At 42.8% G+C, this 26,797-nt stretch overlaps 2 protein-coding genes across 5 annotated transcripts in view; both read right to left on the minus strand.

Moving 5' to 3' along the window:
• The window catches only part of LRRC8D (leucine rich repeat containing 8 VRAC subunit D), a 174,721-nt gene extending 161,393 nt beyond the window's left edge, over window positions 1-13,328 (minus strand). Inside the window, exon 1 of the mRNA XM_074961358.1 lies at window positions 13,294-13,328. The gene's annotated coding sequence lies outside the window, so the exon portion shown is untranslated. The remainder of the gene's footprint in view (window positions 1-13,293) is intronic.
• LRRC8C (leucine rich repeat containing 8 VRAC subunit C) overlaps window positions 1-24,610 on the minus strand; it is a 40,806-nt gene extending 16,196 nt beyond the window's left edge. The window contains exon 1 of one of the 4 annotated variants that reach the window (XM_074961363.1): window positions 24,543-24,610. The gene's annotated coding sequence lies outside the window, so the exon portion shown is untranslated. Of the gene's footprint in view, window positions 1-13,242; window positions 13,465-14,184; window positions 14,284-24,542 lie in introns of those variants that run through there. The other 3 variants (XM_074961361.1, XM_074961360.1, XM_074961362.1) reach the window with 3 other exon arrangements.
• Between the last annotated feature and the right edge of the window lie 2,187 nt (window positions 24,611-26,797).

The following is a 26,797-nucleotide window of genomic DNA, read 5'->3' on the forward strand; positions in this document are numbered from 1 at the left end:
GACTAACCAGTTTATTTGAGCATGAGCTTTCGTGAGCTACAGCTCACTTCATCGGATGCATAGCATATCGTGGAAACTGCAGAAGACATTATATACACACAGAGACCATGAAACAAAACTTCCTCCCACCCCACTGTCCTGCTGCTAACAGCTTATCTAAAGTGATCATCAAGTGATCATCAAGGAAGGCCATTTCCAGCACAAATCAAGGTTTTCTCACTCTTCCCCCCCCCCACACACAGACACAGTGAGTTTGTATGTGTGTCTGTGTGTGTGGGGGGGGGGGGGGAAGAGTGAGAAAACCTTGATTTGTGCTGGAAATGGCCTTCCTTGATGATCACTTGATGATCACTTTAGATAAGCTGTTAGCAGCAGGACAGTGGGGTGGGAGGAAGTTTTGTTTCATGGTCTCTGTGTGTATATAATGTCTTCTGCAGTTTCCACGATATGCTATGCATCCGATGAAGTGAGCTGTAGCTCACGAAAGCTCATGCTCAAATAAACTGGTTAGTCTCTAAGGTGCCACAAGTACTCCTTTTCTTTTTTCTTTTTACGAATACAGACTAACACGGCTGTTACTCTGAAACATTTCCAATCAGATGTGACAAGGACTTTGCAAATGGAAAAGGTTCAGATTCAATCTACATTCTGCTGACTATTTTAAACAAGTCAAAACAGAGATAGTTTAAAACCAATGCCACATTTCAGGACACAGATCAACACATTAACTACTGGAGTTTCTCTTATGTTATTAAAAGGAATTGCAATATTAGAGATGAATTTAAACATTGTGGGTTAGAATTTCAGCTGATGTAAATTGGTACTGCTCCACTGACTTCAATTCAGTTGCATCCACAGTTACTATTTACAGGCACAATACCCAGTAGTTGAGGCCTAAACTTTGACCTATATTACATGTTGTTATAATCTGGTTGGAGAATCTCTGAATTCTAAATACTCTTAATTTTCTTAATTAAAATCATCACTCTCGTTCTCTTTTCTCTCTTGCTTCCCCCACCCCACCTTGCTCTCCAGAAATTTAAAAAAGAAAGGGAGGCATGAGCTAGACTATCTGGTATTCTGCTGCTGCAGAGAATTAAGAGAAGAAGCCCAAGTTAAACTTTGTTCTGAGAACCAGCCAATGGTGGTATACAAACAAGGAGGGATAAACACCACAAAACAAGCTGTATTAGCTTGTAAACAATTCAAAATAAAATTCAGGGTTTGCCAGATAGAAAACTGGGGGGGGGGGGAGGGTTAGTAGGGAAATATATTTTTAATGTTTCTAGGGAGGTATTTCAAACAATGAAAAATAAAGGAAATTGAAAATTGATTCAGTGAATATGGGGCAATGAGAGGAGATGTGAAAATACAGGAGTGCAGAAGAATTTTGAGGAACCCTGAAATTCCACAGCAAAAGAATAGCACATGGAAAAGAAGGGGGCAGTGTGGTCTTCTGAAGGAATATGACGATAATAAACAAACAAACAGGCATGTGCTGGAAATGGAGATGTGGGGAAGAAGCAAACAAGAGCACTGAGGGCCACATTCTCAGCTGGTATAAATGGGCACAGCAACTTTGACTTCTGTGGAGCTTCAAGCATTTACATCAGCTGAGAACTTGGCCCACAGAGTCAGTTAATGCTTTCAGGAGCAGATAAGAGCAGCAAAAAGCAGACTGAGTTAATGCAACCTAAAGGAGTTAAGGAGAATAAATAGATGAGGGTGGGGAAGAAGGGAATTGGAGACAAATTAGTCTCATTAATAAATGAGAGAAATTAAATCAAATTATGATTCTAAAATGGCTACGCCATTGCACTAATCTGCCTGTTTGCAATTGGCCTTCATCAAATTAAATAAAGAAAAGTGGTATAGACAGTTAGGAAGTAATGAAGGTTCTTGCCAATGTGGCTGAAGAGAAAAGTGAATATATTTTATAGATCAGGAGATGCAGATGACATGCATTTCAGGATAGGAAGGAAATTAAATAATTCAATTCCTGAACCACTGACAGCTCACAGGAATACCTGCAGGGTGCAGCTGGGGAGGGGTGATGCTAGCAGAGTAGGGTTTTCCATTCACTGACTATCCCCTTGTGGGGCTGATATCCTCAGGCCCAGGCTGGAGAGGTAGTTTAGTAGTTTATAAGAGCTTTACTATATTTTTTCTCCAGTGTGTTTTTGTCAAGTGTCTTAAAAAATACTTTAGAATTAAAAACCACACACACAAATGCATCTAAAATACTGTCCTGAATTAAAAAGATACAGCCAACGATAGTGCGACTATAGCCTTTGGGTCTAATAACAGGCTACTGTGGTCATTTTTAAAGAGATGTCTGTTGAGTAACATACTTCATTCTGTGTAGCATAACTGGTAGTGGATACGTACTAACCTTTACCTGCACAAGGGGGTTGGTCACATGAAACTGCTGTGCGTTTTTAACTTACCTGTCTCTGCTTTCCAGATGCAATTTAAATAGGTATTATCATTGGAAAAGCAGATTCAATGAAATATAAAGAATGAATTGGACACTGTCCCTTTATTTTATCTATTGCAAGCTCTTTGGGATAGGGAGCATGTCTTTGTAGATGTCTGTATGGCCACTTAGCATATTTTCTTCATGGAACACCCAAAAATAATAAAAAGTTGACACCAATATGGCTGCTTGTATAGAGTTGCTTTCCCCAGGTTCTTTAAGTGCCAAACAAATGTGTTGTCCACAGGTGACATGCAGGAGATGGAAGGATGGAGTTCCCCTTCCCTGTACCAGCAGGTGGATCAACCTCTCTGGGAGGATAACTGCAGTCTCCAGGATGTGGCAGAGGCTACCGACTGTTCTGCGCTCCCTAAATGGGAGATCAATCAGGGGACTGGTATCATTTGTTGACCCACTGATAGGCCCCATTTGTCCCAGCCACATTCCACACCATCCCCATATCCTCGCTGAACAATGCCCCAAGACTGGGTCCCATACACAGCTTCACTACAGCTTGTCCGCTACATACAGTATAAAATGGCAGCTCCACTGTTTTTGTTTCTTACATGACCACCCACAGAGGAACAAGATTTGCCACTCCAAGAGTAATGGGTCTGTCAAACTGCAGAGTTTTTCACTACAGGTCAAGCCTTTCTCTATTTTTATTCTTCATGTGGAACAAGATAATCAATTGTGTTACAACACAGGGAGGCAATCATTATTCATTGTGTGTGTTACAGGATCAGGGCCTCATTGTGCTGGATGCAAATATTTAATAAGACAGTCTCCAGGAGCTCACTGATGCAACAGGAAGTGAAGAACACAATGGAGGAGGAGAAGAGAGAAGATTAAGGTGACAGTAATAGGAAGACAGGGTTGCAGGTATAATTAACTAAATACACCTTGGAGGCTTGAAAGGTGTGGGATTTCTTAAATTAACCAGCTAAGAGATATAAAATTATTCATTCGCTGGCAATACATTTCACGGTCATGACTCTGCATCAGTATAGGATAGAGAATCAATGCCATCACCTCTTGAGGGTGTGTCACAAGGCTATGGACTTGATCCTGCTCCTCTGAAGTCAGTGGGAATTTTTTCCATTGACTTTAGAAGGGCATAAGGTCAGGCAGGCTCCAGCTGAGGGCAGAACAGCAGCAGGGCTGTGAGTGGAAGGTTTGTGCATCATGACTATTCTGTGATTTTGGGACAGATGGTAACCATGGGGGACTTCACGCTATTTCAAGCCAGGAGATCCACTGATGGCACAAAGTGCTGGGCTAGGCAAAAGTAGCTCTCTCCCTGCTGGCTTACATATACTGTTTGTGTTAGTATGAATTATGAAGTGTCTTTTGGGAAAACTGCTGGAAGTAAGTCTCTGGGCTTACACATACACAAATTATGGAACATTCATATTCATTAAAAAAGCAGAGAGCAATGTATATTTAACATACAGGCTGTGCCAATTATGAGCAGCAATGAACCTATGGCCTGGGAGCTGTGGGGCTGATGGAGTCTGTAAGCATTTATGTTCCTTGTATTGGATGACTGCTGGATACACGGAGTATTACTTCACATAAAACATTACACTGCACACTCCTGAAATTGGAGCACTTTGTCACAGACCGTAAACATTTGTTACAAGTAATATTTCAGTGCAACTTTCAAGGGATACTGTAATATCTTTGGCCTTGGACGAGACACCAAGTTAAGGAAACAAGCTAAACTGTTTAATGACAGAAGGCCCAATTCTGCAGTTCTGAGCAGATAAATCTTCTGAGTTATTTTTTGGTTTTTGTCTGCACAGAGACTACAGGATTCAGCTCTTTGTTTGGCCAGCTGGAGTAGATAAGACTAAATTATGGCCACAGTCCTGCAGCCAGATCCGCATGGGTGTACCTGGGGTGCTGGGTTAGGCAAAAATCACTGCACCCATGTGGAGCCCCATTGATTACAGCCAAGTTTTGACCTGGACTGAACAGTAGTAGAATAAGCAGGGAAGGCTCTACCATGTATTGAGGTCGTCCGACAATTCCCATTTTAAGACCTTGTTTCAGTTTTTTACAACTTTGCTGAACTGTTTGGCCTGAAATTTTGCATGCTGGGTGTCTGCCTCAGTCTGAAATAGTTGGTGTTTTTTTAAAAGAAAAATGTAGCCAGTATGGTTCCACTGTTTCTGAGAACAAGATTGGGGGAAAATACATTTTGCCCATATTAAAAAATTCTTGAGATTTTTTCTTTGAAAGGCTTTGAAGCAGGGACTTGAAATTTGGTAGGACCTGGTGTTTGTGTCAGTGATGAACCTTTTGCTGTCCAGGCAAAAATCTGCCAAATTTGGCCAAGTTATAAGCCTTTGAAAAATTGCAGTTTAAACATGCTCAGTGGAGACTTCTTTGATTTAGTAGCTAGAAATAACTGAAGATTCCACCCTCACTGAGCATGCTTGAGCCTCTCACTGCTCCTAGTGCTGACCAGACTGTGAATGCACCATGCCCACAGCGTGACTGAACATGCTCCATCCCCTCACAGCTCCTGTGTGTGACTGGACAGTGCGCATGCGCCATCGCGGCAGAGTTACGGAGTATGCTCCAACCCCAAGCTATAGGGGCTCAGAAGGAATTTCTCTGAAATTGCTGCTCTCAGCTACTCCAGGCTGGGCACTGTAACCGACAACAGGGAGCCTGTCTCTCCTGTGCTCTCAACGAATCCCGTCCTCTGCTGGCACCCAGTCAGCATTTTGGAGGACACCATCTGATTTGAAGGTAGAGGGGACAAAGGACAGGCAAAGGGAGGGAAAGGAATATATTGGGACAAGGAGTCTGGTGAGCCTGGAACTGGGGGAAAGAAACTGGGAGCTGGAAACAGAAGACTGGAACTGGTTGGGCAAGGAAAAAAATAGTACATGACCACATAATGGATGACTGTTTCGTTATTCATATGCACAAAAGGGAAAGGGTGCACAGGCAACCTTAATACTGGCATTTCCTAACATCTGAGTGCTTGACTTTATCATCTTAACAATGTTCTTTTAATTATGTGTGTAAAATATATAATAAGGTCTTGGCTGACGTCTTTGATTTTGGCAATCATTTTACTACATGTTTGAGTAGTGTCCAGCACAGTGTGTACCTAATCCTGACTGGGGCCTCTGGATGGTCCTCTTGTAACACATAAATAACATGCGTAAATAAATAAAGCTCCTACTACTAACTTTTTCCTACCTTTTAAGCATTTGAAGGGAACAGTATATCTAAAAATGAGTCATCCTCCCCTGTTAAGCTTTGAAGCCACAACTATTTTCTGTGGACTGGTGGAAAAACTACAATGAATACAGATCATTTGTAAAGCTCTTACACTTTTTGCCAGCTTTTTTTTTTTTTGGTGAGCTACCCTTAGTTCTGTTGATCATAACTAAGAATTTCACAGTGAAAAACATCAATATTTGGGAACAAGGAATACAAACAAGTGATGCTACTGCTCAATAATAAACTCAATTTTAAAGAACTGGAAAGTGTGTAAAAATACATTTTAAAAGATCCATTTATGTCCTCAAAGCAGTTATTTTTAGGTCTACGTGTTTACTGTATTCTAGAAACGTTTTAAAACAGAATATTTGAAATTCATTTTGTTGGGGGATGGGGCTGATCAAGAAATGTGGCCTAATGAGCGAGACAATGGAGTAAGAGTCAGGAGTCCAAGCCCCAGCTCTGTCACTGGCTCATCGCATAATCTCAGGCAAGCCACTTTCTCTCTATATATCTCAGTTTCCCCATTTGTAAAATGTGCATAATGAGGCTTACTACCTTTGTAAAGTGTGACAGAATGTGTGGATGAACAGTGCTATATCAGTGCTATAGATTATTTTCTCTAGTTCTCTGGAAAGAATCCAGTCTGAGCTGGTAGTGACTGAAAATTGTTCTCTGATGGCTTTGTGAAATTAGGCTGATTTGATACCACAAAGAACAAAAATCTCCCACATCATAATTAGTACTAGTTGGCCTTCTGTGGAGGGACAACACTGAATTTTTCTGTAGAATGGATTATTCTCTCACCTCGAAACATGATGGTCCCTGCAGGTCAGGGTTCAAACACAAAATAGGACCCGATCCTACCATCTGTACATGAGCAATGTTCCTCATTGACTTTAATGGGAGTTTTCCTTAGGTAAGGGCTGCAGGACGAGGCTTATACACTGTTCCCTGGGCTATGCCTGTCCAGTGCAGAAACAGGACTTTTGTCTCCAGGGCTATACTTCAGCACATTTCCACACACACAGCATTTTAAAAAGATTCTCCATCACTTTCCAGTAAAACCCTGAGTTCTAAGATTCTGTTTACCCAGTTTCTAGGACCCCCCAGGGCAAGGACTGGGGCCAAGTCTTTTATAAGCGACTAGTGTGTGGCACTTCAGACACTTTAAAGGGAGGCAGATTTTCAGGAAGGGCTGAACACTCACCTGAAAATCCTAGCTCTACTGAAATCATTGAGAGTTTTGCTATCAACTTCAGTGGAGCCAGGATTTCATCTCAGGTATCTCCAGCTAGGAGCCCAGATTCATTAGTCACTTTTGAAAATCGTGGCTTGTGTCATTCTGCAGACACATGGCATTATGTGCAGATGTTGGAAAACAATAATAGACACAACACATAACAAATACAGAGGAGGAAGTGCAAGAAATGTTTCTTGTTCTATTTTAAGTGTTTGTGACATCATCAACTGCTCCAGAAGAAACTCAGAGAACAAACTTCAAGACTCACCAGATACGTCAAAGAGGAACAGATTTTATATGCTGTGTTTTTAAATGTATGTAACAGCAATTTCAGCCTACACACAAGTGAATCTATTGCTGCGGAGTTAGTAGCCCAAAAAAATATTCTTGTTGGTTTTTTTAATACATAAAAGCCATAATACCTTTTCATGTGAGTAGCATAAACACATTTGCAAGCTCAACTGCTCTCTCAACTTTGCTGGATTACGGAAACACAAAAGTAGGGCTGGATCATGCGCCTCAAAACCTCACTGAGGTCAATGAGAGCTGTGTGTGTACAAGTAATGCAGGATTTAGAGAAATAGTAAAGTCCCCAATTTTTCTGTCCCAAAAGAGACTGATGAAGTGAGCTGTAGCTCACGAAAGCTTATGCTCAAATAAATTGATTAGGCTCTAAGGTGCCACAAGTACTCCTTTTCTTTTTGCTTCAAAAGGCATATACAGCATTTTGCAGCTTTGGGAATAACACTCTTATCTTAACAGGGTTAACATATCTTTCAAGCTTAGGACTCTGCTCACAGAGCAGCAGAATGCTCTTTACATGATAAAAAAAACTATTAGATCAAACTCAAACATAGAGTAAGAAGAAATTAGTCAAAAAGGGATTTTAAGACATCCTAAAATCTGACAGACTGATTCAGAAAAGCAAAAGTTTTGCCAGGTTCTTCAGAAATCCTTAACATATTCAGATAGCACAGACACTTAGGAATAATCCTCAATTTTCGGGAATACAAACATTGTAAAAAATATAGTGCAATTAATTGATTAGAAATATGTAGGGGCCATAGCCGAATACAAATATTCATTATCCATAAATCTGAAGTTGCATAAACAAATTTCATTGATGTAATTAAAAATTAAAATCAACCATGACCAGGCCAGGAAACATAAAAAATATCTAAAGAGATCCATTCTGAGTCTCAAGCAGTTCTATTATTTGAAATGTTAAAGACCACACTGTAGTGGAGCCAAAGAAAATTAAAGAAGTGTCTGCTTTCATGATTTATGCCTTTTTCATATAAAGGATCTTTTCTTCTATCCCTTGCATGTGGTACAAGGGGACTTTTTAAAGTTTGCAGTATTCTTATAAAATATTAATCCCAATACACCTGGATAAACATACAGATATTTTCAGCCAGAAATGTATATCATACATTTTTTTCCTTAGTGTAAAAAGCTTCCCACTAGACACCACATTTGTAGGACAGATCAATCATAGAAGCATAGCCCATTTTATACTAATAGTATCATTTCTGACTGGGCAATAGGAAAGGCTAGTTTATATAACTTTCAAATTTTTAAAACTGATATAGTCTACATGCATAAAAAAAAAAAATATGTAGGACTGCTGTTTTTTAGGCACTCTGTCCAGATAACATTTCTTTTTCTATTAATTCAGAACAGGATTTTGAAATAAGGAGGTTAACAGCTACTGTATATTGATAACTACTAACATTAAGTGGATTCTTACAGGACATAAAGCTCAAAGGTTTGAAGGATCTAGAAAAACAGATCTGAGTCTGAACTCTTTATAGGACTCTTTCAGCTCATTGGGCCTGGTCTACGCTTAGAATTTAGGTCTACATAGCTACAGTGCTCAGGATGTGAAAAATCCACATAGCCCCCGCTGTAGCTGGAGCTAGGTCAAACAGAAGATGAATACTTTTATCAGTCTAGCTACCATAGCTCGGGGCATGGTGCTCCTACAGTGACGGAAAAGCTCCTTCCATTGCTGTGGGCTCCATTTACATTACGGAGTTATACTCACGTAGCTATGGCACCATAGTTATGCCACTATAATCCCCATAGCATAGACTTAGCCTCAGTGTCCAGCCATGCCCTTCTGAGGGCAGATTAGAGTTTTCTTAACCAAAAAGTCTTTTGGTATACCACAACACACAGAAAGGTAACTCCTAGCAGTCAAGCCAAAATTTTTTTAGTTGTCTGGAATTCTGATCATGACACAGCAGGTGTAGTAGTGTTCACAAAGTGGCGTTTAAAATGGGTTTCCTCTGTTCTATTTTCAAGGTGTGCATGAAAGGTATTTAACAGCAGTTCTATGGCACAATGCAAGAGGAGAGTGCAGTTCATCAAAAAGTCATCAAGATTGATTGTACCAGTTATAGGACTTGCCTAACAACTGTCTCTCTTCAGCTGACAAACAGAAATTACATTTCTTACAGTTCAATATCTACTTTTTTGTTACTGCATTTCAACATTAAACCTGGGCACTCTAGTGTGACATACCTGGTATGATACATGGGGCAGCACTTGACTCTTGGTTTGCTGCATTTAGCAGTTATCTTCAGCAGCATGCAAGTGGTCAGTCCAGATCAGATGCTAGATCTCCAAAGGGACTCTGGGTATGTCTACATGAAAAGGCTACAGTGGTGCATAGATTCTTCCATTGCTGTAGTAAATCTACCTCCCCGAGAGGTGGTAACTAGGTTGATGGGAGAATTCTTTGGTTGACTTCGTAATTTCTACGTTGGGGCTTAGTTCAGCTTAATTATATTGCACAGGGCATGAAATTTTTCACAGCTCTGAGTGATGTAGTTAAGCCGACCTAACTTTGTAGTGTAAACCAGCCCTTAGGCATTGCAATGCCTAACTTTTAGGTGACTTGCCACCAGTGGAATCCACAATGCCAGTGTAGGCATCCAGGCTCCCTATAGAATGCATGGGGAGAGATAGGCACTGAAGATTAGAATTCACAAAAGCCAACACACTGAGTAGGGGAGCCACCTCAGCTAACCAGAGGAAATGCCAAGGAGAGAGATGTGGCCTAAGGCTCATTCTCCAAAGGAGTGAGGTGCCTAAATCTGGGCTGGATTTGGGTGCCTATCTGTGCCTGGGATTTTCAGCTGTGCACCCTCTCCTGGAATTAGCCATCTAAACTGTGGTTTGCAAGAAACAGAGGAGAAGGTGTTGGTGCTAGTGTCCTCCCTTATAAAACTTTTAGCCCAATGAGATGTGGGAGACCCAGGTTCAATTCCCCTCCTCTACCTGATGTGGTAAAGGGATCTGAACTTAAGTCTCCCCCGTCAGAAGAGTACCCTAACCATTGGGCCCTGGGATATTCTGGGGGAGAGCACTCTCAGTGTATAAATAATTAAATATGCACAGAGCCAAAGAGAGTGTGAGAATGACTCTACAACCCTGTGATTAGGGCACTCACCTGGGAGGTGAGAGACCCAGGTTCAGTCCCTCTGCTCCACTGCAAATGTAATTACCACCTACTCCTTCACAAGCCATTTTGTGCGAGGTTAAGCTTGCTCTGAGAATGCCTACCATATCAGGCCCCTCAGGCAAGATAGGCAGAGGAACGCCTAGTTTGAGGATGTGGTTTGGCACTTTTATATAAGAATAAAGAGAAGCCAATTCAGAGTGTCTACTGCACAAGTTTAAAGAAGCTTCCTTTGGCAGAGAACAACAGTGGTAACAGTGCCTGGCCTGCCCTGGAAGTGAATTATCCCACTAAAGGAGCTATGCCTGAAGGTACAGAAGGTACAAACTGCATACTCAGAGCCCAAAAGGGTGAAGCAAGCCTTGTATCTTGTCATTCTCAGGGGGAAAAAAAGACCTGATAAATCCACAGCATCAACGGTATTCAGAGGTCCCCATTCACTGTGCCCTGAGTTCCCAAATAGTGTTATGTCACAAGATCTCAAGGCAGAGAGGTAAAGGATGAACTGTAGAGAGAAGCTTCCAGTGCACCAAATGTGTGGAGTTAAATGCTGGCTGAAAATTTTCCATGGAGTCTTTTTGGGGTGGAAAGTGGTTTCTCAGCTACACTGAGATTTTAATGAAAAAAATCTCTTTCCATTGAAAAGTCTGGGGGTTTCTCAGAAAACCTGAAAACCAAACATTTTTTCAGATTTCAGAAAGTGAAAAATGTTTGATTTTCAGGTTAAGAAACCCCAAAAAAGTTTAAAAAAAAATTTGAATGAAAAAAAAAATCAGGTTCATCAAAATGTTTAGCAGAAAGAAAGAGAGAGAGAGAAACCCTCTCCAGCCCAGCTCGAGAATTAAATACACAGCTTCCACTATTGCGACTTGTTCTGACGAACTGCCTCTTTCATTTCCTTTCACATTCAGAGGTGTTTGGTTGGGAAGCATATTTCTTCCAGTTAAGGAAGGCCAAGTTTCGCTGCCTCTGAAGTAAAGCAGTGTTGTTCTAAGGTCGCTGCACGACACTGCTCAAAGAAAGCCAAGGTTCTGCATCTCCTGTAGTCCTGACACCTTCTGGCCCATGTGATCACAAGACAGTATAATTCTGCCTATTGACCATCCAGCCACCCGAGTTTTGTTTAACTTTCTCATGCCCCCACCCAACACACACACATACACACATTTACTACAGAAATATATCCACTAATATGGGCATACATTTTAAACAGTGATGAGAGATTTTGGATGCCTCAATTTTTGGGAGCCCAGCTTGATGCACACTAAAGAGGCCTGATTTCCAGAAAGTGCTGAGCACCCAACTAAGTACCTTTGTGATGAAACTCAGAAAGATTCTTCTGATTGCCTCTATTGGGAACCAGGAGGCACTGGTCACAAATAGCGTATGTACAGAGTAATCAGATTTTTAGGGTTGGGAACCAAAAGTTTACATTTGAAACCAATTCACAGAACAACGTAAATAATACCATAAAATCTAAAACTGCATATGAGCTGTCCAGTGGCTGCCTTTAAACACTCAGACATTGAAGGAGAACAAAGCAAAAACTTCAGCAAACTTTTTAACAGGATTAGAGAGAGACTGGAAAAGGAAATGATTCAGACACCACAGGTGCTCAGTACAAGGCATTTATGCATCAGTGGCGACAATTCAGTCATGTTTACACATAAGCAAGTTACCATTAGTTTAAAAATCATAATAGGGCCCAATTCTGTGACATGCTCAGCACCCTCCACTCCTCTTCAAGGTCCAACCCTGCACCACAGAAGTGAAAGGGAGTTTTCAGTAGATACAGACCATTATGTGGGAATGAGGAGTGCTGGACTTTTAACTACAAGGATCAAGCCCAAAAATGAGATTAAAATACATAGATTTTTAACTGAGTTTTATTACATTTGAACAGCATACATTTTTTCCTTTGCTTTGTTTGCAATTTCCACCCCCAACTGTTCACATGTATGTATTTTTTTAAAAGAGCTTTTCTCTTTCTTAGCATACTCCATAGTATCCTCAAAACCTAAGTGATCTGTACAAGCAAAGGTTTACATATATTTCTAATGGTGCTATTCCAAATGTTATGTTCTCTGACACCTAGCGTAAATTTCGTAAGAGAATACAAAACAAATCTATACCCCAAGTACTTGTTTGTGAGATAAAAATCATCAATTTTGAAAAAAAAATCCTAATGGAATTATTATAAGGTATATTTGGCAGACTTTCATATGCTACTCATTTTGCTTGGTCAACTCTGTCTGGTTAACTGGATAAATTACATTTCATTTATAATGAACAAAAAAATCCAGCACATTGTAGCATAGCAAATCTATTTTAAACTGATCTTGAAATCAGGGTCATTTTAATTTTTGACAAAAATCGGAGCCATGTATTCTTGAGCCTTTAACTATATTTTCTCTTGGGTCATCTCTTTTCATGATGTTGGAATCTTACTAATAACTACCAAACCACACATATAACAAATAAGAGCTAGGAATACACATTTTGAAATTTCTAATATAAAATATTCTGCTCTTCTGAGCTCAGACCTTCGGAAGTGCTAATCAAATCCATCACTTATAAACCCCTTTTCACAGATTCCTGATTAAGCTTGGAGTACATAAAAAGGACTGGAATAATCCTTGCTCATGTCTCTGTAAAGAGATATACCAAAAGCACTATCGAACTTAGTGTGGCTTGCATATTCAAAGCTTTCCGTTATTTATCTCCCCCCCCCCATCAACAAAAACAGGTTAACTCAACGAATCCATATGAATCGTGACTATTTTATCTTTCAACTACCGAGACTACTTCTTTTACCTGAATTCTTCGTAAACCAGAAGAACGGGAACAAGAAAACATGCCACTTACACTAGAAGCTGATGCTGTTTTCCTCTGCTGTACCGTTACTCCTCAGGGTTGCTTCTACCATGGTAACTCAAGCCTATTGTTTCTAGACAGAAAACCAAATGTCCAAAATTGCTACAGGTTTCAACGCTGGGGGTTCGTCTGTTGTCATCTACATTGGCTTTATGTTGATGGCAACCCTAAAACGTACCGTGTCAGCAGAGGAAATTCTGAGATTCCAGATAAAGTTTGGCTTTCACGGCGCTACAGAAGACATGGGGGTGGGGGTGGGGGAGGGAGATGGACTGTGCACAATGAAATACCGAAACGTTCTCGGTTTAAACCAGCTCTTCAGTGATGGGTGAAGGTGGTGGGAGAGGAGAGAGTCCCCTAGTGACTCTGGCTGCATTCACCGACTTCCTGGGCTCTTTAGCTGGGGCCCCCCTCCCCTGGCTCTGCGCGGCTGCCCAACAGAGCAGCCCTCCCTGCCTCGGAAATGCAGCTGCCTGCCCCGGTTAGCAAAAGGCAGGATGGGTAGCTCGCCAGCCCCCGGGAGGGAACGAGCGGGTCCAGGGCTCCTCTGCCCACCGGGCCAGCAGGGGAAAGGCCTCCGGGCTCCTCTGGATGGTTCCCAGCCCCTCGAGCAGCCCCACCGCGACGGCGCCAGCCCTGCCCGCTCCCAGGGCTTCTCCAGCGCCCGGAGCCCGCGGCCGGCACCTTCCCCGGGGCAGTACCTGGAGGCTACGGGCGAGGTCTGGCGGGCGGGCTGGGGGCGCGGGCCCGGGGGCAGATGCTGCCGCACAGCGCAGGGCGGAGGATGCCGAGCTGCCGGGTTCCCGTCTAACGGAGCCGGCTCCCCGCGGGCAGCGGGCGGGGCTGAGATCCCGCCTGGCCAGGGCGGCGAGCGGCGCCTACCTGGGGGGATGCAGCGGGCGGTGGCGCGGGGGCAGCGGCGCTCGAGACTCCCGGCGGCGGCAGTGCGGCGGGCTGGTGCTTCCCCGCTCCGAGCTGGGCGCCGCCGAGGCCGCTGCCCCCGCCCCTCCTCCCGCTGCCGCCGCTGCAGTCCCGGCCGCCGACGCCAGGGGCTCGCCGCAGGAAGCGGGGCTAGTCCCCGCCTGGGCTGGGGCGCGCCCCGGAGAGAGCAGCCGCGTGGCTGGGCCGGGGAAGGGCAGCTGCTGCTGCTGCTGCTGCTGCTGCCTGCCCCTGCCTCGGTGGGGAGAGGTAACCCGCCTTGGGGGCCCAGCCCGGCCGCGGCTCAGGGTTGGACATATGCCTGGAGGTTTCATCACATGACATCATCTTTAATTAAAGATTAATCTTTAATTCCTGGAGACTCCCAGGGGGTTGGCCAGCCCTAGGCCCAGCTTAGTCAGCGGGAGGATCGCCAGGAATCGTCCCCACAAGTCCTGTCAGTAGAGCCCAGCAGCGAGCCTTGGCCCCTAGCAGCAAGGAGCAGGGAAGAAAGCCAAGCCTTGGTCACCCATTACTGCCTTGTCAGTGCCCCAGAGCCAGCTAGGCACCTTCTAGCCCACCAAACTCACTGAGCAATAGGAAAACAGGCGGGGGTCCACTACCCCAATCCCTGCCCCCTGGCAGCTGCAGGGAGCGTGCACCTGATAGGCAGTATTTGCAGGATCTGGCCCTGGGTTACTGCCCTGCCTGGGCTCCCCAGCCAATCCTTCCTGCTTCTCTTCTCTGTGTCTTTTAGCCCCCAGCCTGTAAACAAGTGCATAACTTCACACAGATGACTAATGCCATGAGATCAATGGAGCTATTGCTGGGGGACACGTTCCCCGCACAGTGCTCTAGACAGAGTGAGAGTGTCAGGCCCAGGCTTGCAGTTCTTCTGGATTTCCTTTTTCATAGCGCAGCTGCTCTGTTCTCCCTGAACGTGCCCCACACATTTCACCCAGGTGATTTCAGAATTTGTTCTCTGATAGTTTGATGTTTATTTGGGATCCCCATCATCCCTGCAGAAATCAGGATAACCTTTTTCATTTACCAAAGGAATTGTGGCTTTAAAATATTTAGAAACAAATGTTAGGAACTCTTTGGAATGATTCAGGTGGCGGACAAGAATGTGCAGAACCACCTTGTGGTTCAAGACTTAGTGTGAAAGCTCTTCTGTTCTCCTCTGGGGTGTCTGAGAGCCTGGAGCACTTTGATGTACAGATGAAGGAACACTGGGCTCAGATCAAGTGTACTATCCATCCTTTTTTCCATTTCTAACATCTGTGACCTATGCTCTGAACAGTTTAATGCTGGATGAAGAATAGCTATGATATGAAGATCCTGAATAGATTCCTAATGTTACAGGAGGGCTAAAGAACATTTTTGAAGCCCTATTAATAAAAGTACATTAATCGTTGCCATGGAATTTAAGGAAAATATTACTGTAATAATAATAATAAAAATATTTCCATATGTGACCTCCCCACCAGAGATTGTCAGTTACCCTACATTTGTACAGTACCTAGCACAAGTGGCTCCTGATCTCATAGCCTGTTCGTGCTACAGTAATATTCATGTTAATACCAACATGAGAAATTACTGAAAATGCGGTGTTTTAGTTAATTTGATGTTTGTGTCATGAGACTATTTATGGGTAGCTTACATTTGAAGAAGAAGAAAAAAACAAAAATCATTTTTCATATTTGGCAACCAGTTTCAATTCTTGTCCAGAGAATGACAGCAAAAAATGTTATGGGAAGTGTTTGACCCTAAAATTCAGGGTCATAGAAAAAAACATTAAGAGGTCTGGGATCTTTGAAACTGCATTAGCAATGACAGTGACTGACAGAATGTAAATTAAAAGCATAAATATCTATCCCAGCAATTCACAAGGTATAGATTCAGAAGAGTTGTTAAAAGCAAGTGTTTTTACTGACCTGCAGAGAGTACTGTCCACTATCACTGAAAAATGTCAAGCTCAAGGAGAACCAGGGCACAGAAATGGAGACAATTTCTGCATTGGATGGAGCAGCTGTCAAGGACTTAGAGATAGCTGATGAGAAAACGTTCATAAAAACAAAAAAATATAAACACTGTGTGGAGGATCTTGAAAACTAATAGGATTCGAGACATCAGGGTTGTTGGATTAAATTAAATATAATTAGAACAGGATCTGGAGCAAATATAAATTCTAAAGTGGTATTTGTAACTGTGACCTTTCTGCACGATCTAGTCCAGAAACAGCCCATTACTTTCCAGTTCAAACAGAGGACCCTGAGAAACAATAAAGGATCTAGAACTGGGATTTTGACTTGCTCCTCTTTCTAGGAATGAAGAAGGAATTTACAAACTGCCGGACAAGTAATGGGTAGGGAGACCCATATTTCTTTTTATTTGAACTAGACTATGTCTTTATTGTGGAGGAGAATTCTTTTTTCAGGGGTTAAAAAGCTTGCCAAAAATCTAAATCCTGCCCGATTCTGGCTGTGAGTTAGAGGCCAGGGACACATATTTAGTGCTCCAGCAAAGTCAGAGCATTATCTATAACAGTAGATTCAGGAAAGCACCTAAGCACATGATTAACTTTAAATATGTGCTTCATGCCCATTGAAGTCAATGAGACTTAAATCATTGGGATTTAAGCACTTGCTTACAGTTAAAATTGTGCATAAGTGCCCCTATGTATAAGGCTGCCTTCCTGAAATGGGGTCTCAGAGGGGGAAATAGACTAAGGAGGGGATTTTCAAAGGAGCCTATGGGAGCTAGGGTCCTAAATTCAAAGGAGTCTAAGAGAGCTGTAAGCCTGACTCTCCTAAATTCCTTTGAAAATCCCAGCTAAGATCTTTAAGTAATATTTAAGTTCCCATTAGCTAGCATATGATGTTGCAGAACTTGTGGCTTCCAGTACTTTCACTCACTCATAGACTTCAAGGCCAGAAGGGACCATCTAGTCTGACCTCCTGCAAATGCAGACCACAGAACCTCATCCACCCACTCCTGCAACAGGCCGGTAACCTATGACTGAGGTAATGAAGTCCTCAAATCCTGATTTAAAGACTAGGTTACAGAGAATCCATCATTTACTTTTGAGGATAATGCTAAGGCTAGATAAATAAAACAACCCATATGAACAATTCAGCAAGGTTACCTGTATGTGTGACAAGAGTTTTTCTTCTCTTAAACTCATAGAAATGAGAGCTGGAATATTAAAATATCATGATATTCAGTCAGTGTTTTCTCTTTTTTGTTTTCATTCCATTACTCCTAACTTCTATCTCCTGGCAGTACCTTAAAGAATTCTTCTCTCTCCTTGATGTTTACTCCTTTCAAATGCTTTTTAAAAAGTTATCACGCTCCCCTGGCCTTTAGTCATCACTTAGCCTATTCAGTCTTTTCACATAGGCCTGTCTCTCCAGTCAATAATCATGTTGCTTTTCATTTATTTGATATGATATGGTGGCCAGTAACCCTGCCATTGTTAGCGTTTCCTGTTTTGGTTTTTTGGGTTATTTTTATACAGAGTTACCGAAGTGCTTTGAATGTTGATCTACTTCTCAGTAGGCAGTTTACAGTCAGGGGAAGGGAAGATGGTTGATGTTGGGAGGGAAAGGAGTTCTACTGGCAGTTAGTAGAGCTCTTGGTTCTTTAATGAGAGATGATGTTTCTCAACTGTTTATGGACTCCTTTCAGGATATGTGCAATACTCAATTATGGGAATTTTCTGAGTGATAGAAGTAAATAAAAACCAATTAGTCAGACTCCAGAAGAATATTACATAACTGAATCCTTATTAGAGGACACTAATGTTTTTGCACTTTATATACATATTTGGTAACAAGCAGAGAGTTGGGTCATATCAGCAGAAAATCATTATTTATAGAAGTGCAACTGAGGGGTTCAAGCCTACTTCCACTTGTGACATTCTGTACCTCGTGGGAACACCCTACACCCCCATGTTAATCCTGATTGTGTGGTATCCAATGCAAAGTTTGTCATGTTGGGTGTCTTCGGAACGCTCATGATGCACTGAGCATAGCTGTTATAGTGATGTTATAGTAATTGTCGTTTCAGTAATGCTATAGGTTATAATTTCATGTATATAGTTATGAGGCTGAAAATGTATTCTCATGGCTTAAAGCAAGCTCAGGCAAAAAATCTCCAAAAGCAGAGGGACAGTTCACACCTCATCAGGGCATGTATGGGACAAACCCAGCCTAGCCTCACAGGAACAAAGGACACTGGCCTAGGCAACAACAAAGGATCTGTTGGACTCTCGAGTGAGCCAGCCCTCTTCCTTTGGTCAGTTTGAGACTACGATGCTCACCTAACTCTGAAGAGGGTGAGGGGGTAAAGCCAAGAGGGAAGAAAGGACATGATAAAGGGGAGAGGCATTTGCCATGCTCTTCCTCTCTCTTCCACCTCCATCTACAGACATCACCACCAAGCGTCTGAAGCACTGATCAAAGGAGAGAGCCTGGCTGAAGGGCAACCAGCCAGCCAGTGGTGAGAAGCATCTAAGTTTGTTTGCATTGAAAGTGTTAAAATCAGCTTAGAATGCGTTTTGGTTTTATTTCATTTGACCTAATCTGACTTGTTATGCTTTGATTTATAATCACTTAACATCTGTCTTTCTAGTTAATAAATCTGTTTGTTTAGTCTACCTGAAGCAGTGCATTTGGTTTGAAGCATGTCAGAGACTCCCCTTGGAATAACAAACCTGGTGCACATCAATTTCTTTGTTAAATTGACGAACTCATATAAACTTGCAGGGTCCAGTAGGCATAATTGGACACTGCAAGATGGAGGTTCCTAGGGTTGTGTCTGGGACCGGAGATATTGGGTAGTGTCATCCAGTTGCACAATCCAAGGAGAAGTTTACATGCCAGAGGCTGTGTGTGAACAGCCCAGGAGTGGGGGCTCTCACAGCAGAGCAGGGTAAGGCTGGCTCCCAGAGTCAAGGACTGGAGTGACCTAGCAGATCACCGCTCCAGATAACACCAGAGGGGAACGTCACACCACTAACAAAGGTATTCAGATGCTATGGACGTGTGTGTGTGGTATTAATGCCTACATAATAGATATATAAAAGCCAATGGGAATTTTCTCATTAACTTCAATGGGAATAGGACTGGGCCCAAACTCTCCCTCCCCCCCCCCCCCCCCATACTGGGTGCAGATTACACGGATCCTGATCCTGCAAAGACCTATGTACATGAGTAGCTTTATGCATGGGAATAGTCCCATGGGGACTGCTCATGTGTATAAAGTTAATCATCAGCATAAGCATTTACAGGACTGGGGCCAGGGTCATCTTTGGTGCATTTGAAACATTTTGCTGTGTATTGAAAATTGTTCAGCACAAATATACAAATGCCTGTATTACATGCTTTAAGACTATGGAGGCTTTTGAAGCCTGTAACTATTTTTGAATGAACACCAAATTCATACAAAAGTCATGGAGGTGGAGATAGACGGGATCCAATTTTAATGCTGAAAATGTTTATGTGGTTGCAGTTTGCAATTGTACTTCACTTTCAGCTCTGCCTCCTTTATGTTTCTTTTGCAGTTGAAGGTCTGATCCAAATCCCATTCAAGTCAAAGAGTCCAGTTGACTTCATTGGCCTTTGGATGAGCCTGCATAAGAGGTATCATTATTGATTAACCTAATATGCCAGTATTTACTAGAGATTGTCACATATTGTAAGTCATAGCTTAAGGATCCAGGACTTTTCTTGCTTTAAACTAATTGCATTACAATATTTTGAGGAAGAAGGAAACCTCACCTCAGTATGCTTCACATTGTAAACACATTGTTGAGTTTCCTGTCCTAGTGGAATTGGTTTGTTTATGTTTGGTCACTTAGTAAGTATTGGTTTAGTTTTATGCAACAACAGATACAAATTGAAAAACAGACATGGCTTGAATCTTGAAGATAAGACCTGAAGTGTGAGCTGATTCTTAGATCTACATCCCTGGCCATTTATAATGTTTCTTTTGGGAAAAAAAAATCAAAATCAGTAATATTAAAGCTCTGCTCTCATTTACACCAGTATACATGTGGAGTAACCCTTGATTTGCACAACTATACCTGATAGCAGAATCTGGCCCAGTGATAGGCCCAGAGCAAAACTCCAGATCCAAAAACTTCTGAACTCAATGAAAGCTCAGATCTGGATCCTAATTCAGCAGTCCAGGACCCCAGAAGGCCTTTTGAAATCTCCCAGGCACCTGTACTAGACACTGTGGGAGATATATGCAGAAGGCAGTACAACCACAACACTACAACAGTGTAATGCAGTGTTGGTTTGGACACAGAGTAAAATTAAAATCAACTTGCATCCAAACCCACGAGTCATGTGAACACACCACACTAGTGCTTACTCTAGTATTATCCCACCAATTCAATTACCAATAGTCTAATTCTCTAGGATAGCCCTGAGGGCCCAGTCCTGAGGGACTACCCTGGCAGAGATGCTTAGCATCTGACAGAAGAGAGCTCCCTGACTTCCACTGATTTCAGCCTGGGTCTTTTTTCTGAGTAAGACTTCCAGGAATTGATCTTGTAAAATATAAAACCAGGGCACATCCAGCTCTCATCACTCCTGTGAGTAGTACTGAAGCCAGAGGAAGATGAGAATCACACTCTTTGTGCTTCAAGACAGTGTTAGGGGGCGACCATTTCTGTCGGGGAGCATTAATCAAGAGTTTTGACTACTCAAGGAAATGGAACCATTGCTGAAAATGCTTCCCATCAACTATTCAGCAACTATTGAAAACAGTGTATGTTTCTAACATAGACCAAACAATATTGTTTTCAGTAGCACCTCTGAGAACATGACTGAGATTTGGTTCATTTCAGATAGGAAGACAAGACTTGGCATTCCTGATATCTCTTAGGCTACTTTAAACCTCAGCTTTTATAAGTTTATATGACCCACACAATTTGCTTTTCACCAGATTTGTATTTTTCAATTTTTTCTCTAGCAGGTAAAATATTTTTAAAATCTGAATTAGAATTTAAATAAACAAAATATGCAAATAATAAAGTCAATTTCAAGGGTGGCCTTTCAGAATCATGAGCATTAGTGGATCAGGGGGTGAAACGGGAAAGGAAAAGCAAAGCTCTTAGATGAGCTGAAATATATATTACTGTTACAAAGTGTGGAATATTTTAGACATACTGAAAACTGCTTTAATCAGAATTTAAAAGCTCAAGGGAAGTTTAATTTCCTGATCTCTCTTGCTGTTCCCAAGGAGAAGGGGACAAATTCATCCCTAATGTAACTCTTGTGAAATCTGTGCAGTTGCACCAGGGAAGAATTTGGCCCAAATTGTTTTATCTGTAGAGACAATTTTAGCTGTTGACAATGGTCTCCAAATACCTTGTATTGTTAAATAAGTGAAGAACTATGCACAAACCATCAAAAAGGTTTGACTCCCATTTTCTGAACTTTGGCTGAACTGGGCTTCCGAATGCTGTTTCCAAGACTAGTATGCTTTTGATCAACATTAGGTTCTTTAGTGTCTGTCTGAAAACTCCTTTTTAACTGAAAAGCTGAGCTGATAAGTTTGTTATTCATTATTATTGTGGTTGCTTTTACAATGTCCCAAAGTATATTAGGCATTTTACAGGACAAAGAGAAGATCACAGGATTTTATAGGTCAGTGGTTCCCAAAATGGGATTCATGAACCTCTGGGGGTTCGCGAAATGTTACAGGGGGTTCTCGGCAAAAAATTCCCTAATGACAGACAGAGCTGTCCCTAGGGACCCCGGGCAGCATGAGACCAGCAGCCCAGAGCCCATAGACTTCCAAGAGCTAAGCAGATCAAAGCAAACATATCTATCACACTGAGGGGATTTAAACTTCAAGACTCCTTATAAGAAATGGAGAATATTTTTTGCTGTTTTAAAAATTAAATAGGCAGCTAGTATTGTTTTTAAAATTATTATGAAGAACAAGTTTAAGCTTTGTTGTAATGTGAGTTGTTTGCCTGGACGGCTCAAGACCTGAATGTTTATGTAGGAGGAACTCTTTGAGTTAGCTTCTTAAATACCTTCATGCGGTTTCACGTCTGATACTCCTTGATGAAACCTAGGAGCCTTGTCTTACAACAGGCTTATTCAAAGTGATACAAGCTACAAAAGTGAGATCTTGGAAGAGTGTTGCCATTTTCATAATGTAATAAAAATACTGTAATGCTAAATAATAATTAATAATAGTGTGTAATAAGCAGGGCCGGATTAACCTTTTGTGGGCCTGGCGCCAAACATATTTGTGGGCCCCCATGGAGGCAATGGAGCATGGCGTGGGGAGGTCAGTCCCCAGAGTAAGGGTCCAGCCAGAGGTAATGGGGCATCGCATGGCAGGGGTATCCCTGCTCCGCCCAATGCGAGGTCGCTATTTACAAACCGGCAGTTGCCAGATGCACAGTGGCCTGCCTGGCCCTGTGCTGCCAGCATGCCCCTTCCCCATGGGGGGGTGGGCATATGCCACACCACACAGCCCCCACGCCCCCGACTCCCTATGGCCAGCCCCCCAGCAGAGCCACCCACAAATGCACAGCACCCAGCACAGCACCACCCCTGCCCACAGCCCCACCACAACTGCCCAGCACCCCCCATAGAACCTCCACTTCTTAGTGCCCCAACACACACAGATCCTCCCTGCCCCTTCACAGCCCAGCACCCCACCATACTCTCCACAGACTCACTCCCCCAAGCCCTGCCTCCCAGTCGCACTCACCAGCCCTGCTGGGAGACGATGTCTGCCGGGCTGAGCCGGCAGCGCTGCCAGGGCTGGTCCCAGGGCCGGGAATTGCTCTGGACCCTCGGGAGTGGCACGATCAGCCAGGCCAGGACCTGTCCTGGCCGGAGTCCCTCAAGATGCACTTGCCTGCAGGGGCCCAGCCAAGCCCTCTGCACTGTCTCCCCCACCCCCTACCCACACCTGGCTGAGACTGGCCAGGTTTCTGCACCAGTCCCAGGCGGTTCAGCTCCGGGGAGACAGGTGGGGCCCCACAGGTGGTGGGAAGCAGAGACTGCCCAGAGCCGGAGGTGCACTGTGGGGCTGAGAGGAGCAGGAGGTGGGACCATGGGGCAGAGAGGAGCCCTCGACCAGCCAGCAGGCAGGCCAAGAGAAGTGAGTGGTGGGCAGGAGGAGCCAGGAGGGTCTCAGGGTGCAGTGCAAGCGGAGCAGGCCAGGGCCCCTTCTGAGCATGGGCCTGGCTCCATGGAGCCACTGGAGCCATTGTAAACCTGGCACTGGACTAATAAGCATGTCACAAAAACAAATTTTATATTTTCTAGATCACTGCTTTTATAATTTATACTCAGGTAAAGGAGAAAATCCCTGGAAATATTCATTTTTAAGAGGGGGTTCATGAGACTTGACATTTTAGTGAAAGGGGTTCACAGGTTATTAAAGTTTGGGAACCACTGTTATAGCTAATTTTAGCCATGATGTAATGAGTGGGGGTAACACACACAGGGAAGGAGGACAGGGTTACAGCAGTAAAAGCCCAGTGTTACTCAGCATAAGCATGTGGATTTTGAGATGGTTCACTGACATGTTATTTTAAACATAATGATTATTACTACTGATGACCTTCTTATGGGCATCGTGGAAGAGGCAAGTGTTAAGGAAGGATCTAAGTGAAGAGAGGTTCAGCAGGCCAGAATTAGAAGGGAAGTCCATGCTTCAATGGGACTACTGACAGAGTAAGGATTGCTCACATGAATAAGAGTTTTCAGGATTGGGTCCTTATTATATAATAAATAAAAAGGGCAATAAAAATGCCCTTTCAAAATGCATTGGTGTCCTAACAACTAACTGAACGTACAGCATTGTAATGATGGCCTCTCTGCAGCATTACGTACTTGTATACAAGTATCTCATTAATCCAGCCAGCCAGCCAGCAGAATTAAGTAGTCACCTATGGTAACAAGTTATTTCAGCCAGTCAGCAACATTAAAAATGATAAATCATCATTCATCTCTGGCACAGTTCCGGGGCTAGCTGCAGTTCTGCCCCATTCCTCGTACACCCCGCCATGTCAGGCCGTGTGCCTTACTCTCCCCCAGCAATGGAATTCCACTGTTCACTTACTCCTAGACCAGTGCTGGGGCTACAGTACCTTGTGTATCCACTGTGCTTACCCAGCACCAGCAGGTCTGACTGCTTCTTCCCTTTGGAAGTCTGACCAGTGATATACAGTGATCAGATGGTCTTCTTAAACTCACGTGTTGGTTATTTTAATAGGAACAAAGCATAAGAGAAAAAAAGGATTTAGGAACAAGAGTGTACAAGCCTGTATATCTTACCTGAAGGCTCCACCATTTCCTGCTGGTAAGTTAGGCAGGGCTAACTTCTTCAGACAACCCACTGAGTGCCTATGTCTGAGTCAAGTTCCCCTGAACAACTCCCCTGCTCTTGAGACAGAGTCCCCTTTCAAACTGCTACGGTCCTTTTGATCTTTTGTGTGTGCTGGCCTTTTCCTGTAATGGTATTGTCTCTTAACCCTTAAGTGTTTGTGGAGAAGTTACTTATTTAGAGCCATTCTGTGTCTTTCCTGCTTGTTTTTCCTTACAGCTCCCTATTAAACTAAACCAGTACATACCCCATTAACTGGATCAACATACAGTATTCATAAATTCTTTCAGAGCTGCTCCAATTCCATCAGTGTCTCTACTTGCTCTAGCAGTGCTGAATTCTGCATGGTATCCCCTCCATAGTGTTACATTATTTTAGAAACACACACAACATGACATGGTGCAGTTGATTTATTTTGGTATGAGAGGTATCAGAGTGTAGTCTGTAGTCACCGTGTTTTAGGCTACGGTTTTCAAAGGAACCACAGGAATTTAGGTGCCCATCTCTACATTCTTAGCTTCTGTTGAAAATCTCAGCCTTACATCTTTATTCTTTGTTTTCTCCTACAAAATCCAACCATTATATTACGCAGCCTCTCTTCCACTGCCTTTAAAACAGTCTTCAGAGCTTTCTCTGCCAGCAAATCTATGTCAATAATTCATTAACTAAAACACATAAACAGCATGTTCCTAAAAAAATTCCCATTGTACCTCCAACAACGATAAAGTAAATGTTTGAAAGAAATTTCCCCCAATGTTTCATGGCATTTTAAAACAGTTGCTTTTTCATGTAAACAAGATAAATGTTTGTTAATCATGTGGAGTTTTTGATTCCCTATTCTGCATGGGAAGCTGACTAGTCAGACATATGGTGTGGTCGTTATCTGGGGAATGAAAATGGAAAGGAGCAGAATTAGATGAAATCTTTAAATTAAGGGGTTTTAAAATATAGCAACAGTACTGGCTACCTAACATGTAAAAGTCTGGTGGTAACTGCTGACAATAGTGCTTATTGTTAGAAAGCAATCACAAATGATTTGATGAAATACAGTGTTCAGCAGGGGGCTGGAAGGTTGTAGGGATTGGGAAATAGAATCTTCAAGGCTTTCACCCAGAAGTGCTGGTTTGAATCCAGCCTGGGATGTTAGTGATCAAATGTTGCTGATGTCCGTTTGGTGGCCTCTATATGTTAGCAGAGATTGGGTACCTAGAACTGAAGTCCCAGGTCAGCTCATAAGACTCATTTTTGGCATTTCTAATGGTAGGCATTGGGACATTAGCCACTATAATGTATTCTAACACCAGCTTTCACATCTACTATAGTCTAGAAATGTTCATCCTGCTACAATCAGAATAGGTAAAACAAGCCCTATTGCTCCACAATGTTACACTAGTTTTATTCTGGTATAACTCCATTGAAGGTGTGTGTAAAATCAGTGTAACAGAGGGGAGAACTGGGCCCAGCATTTCCAATATCAATGGGCTTGTCACAGGCACAGAACGAATGGTTCCCTTTCTGGTTCCCAAGCACCATGTTGTTCCATTGTTTCCACATCTTTGTTGGTGGAAGCTATGGATTGTTGTGGACCGCGCTTACGTTTTATTCATACCCCCACAGCCATGGATGTACCTAGGAATGCACTTAATCACATTGGGTGAGTTTCCCTTTTTGACCCATAGACTCATCCGTGGATTGGCATACACTACACACAGTTATTAGAACCTCTTCTTTGTTGTTTTTCAATAAGGGTAAATTTGGTCTTGAGCCATTACTAGAAAATGGTTTTCCTTAATCTGTTGAAAGTCTTGGGGTAGGTGTCTGACCACTTCATGCCACTTTAAATAGGAAAAAGAAGCTAAAAGCCAGCTTAATAGGCCCTCTTTGGATTCCTCTTGCATAAAGAGAATTCCTCCCCCCACTCCCATGGTTTAGAGTCAGCGAAGGGGGTGTCCCTGAGTGAAAATGAGCATGGTGGCCAGGGAACCACTGCACTTCTGGTTGCTTGAACAGCCCCTTGGGACTAGGACAGTTAGACATAAATTAGAACAACCTTCAGATTGAACAAGTCCCTGCGGCATAAACCCACCTTTGACCTATAGCCTACTGGCCTGTCCCCCTCAAACCAGGAAGAAGTAAGTCCATGCCCAGAGTCTTGTTCAGGCCCTTTTCAGAAGGCTTCAGCTTTATTTCTTCCACATGTAAATAG

The sequence above is a fragment of the Natator depressus genome, chromosome 8 (genome assembly GCF_965152275.1).
Source record: "Natator depressus isolate rNatDep1 chromosome 8, rNatDep2.hap1, whole genome shotgun sequence".
NCBI lineage: Eukaryota > Metazoa > Chordata > Testudines > Cheloniidae > Natator > Natator depressus.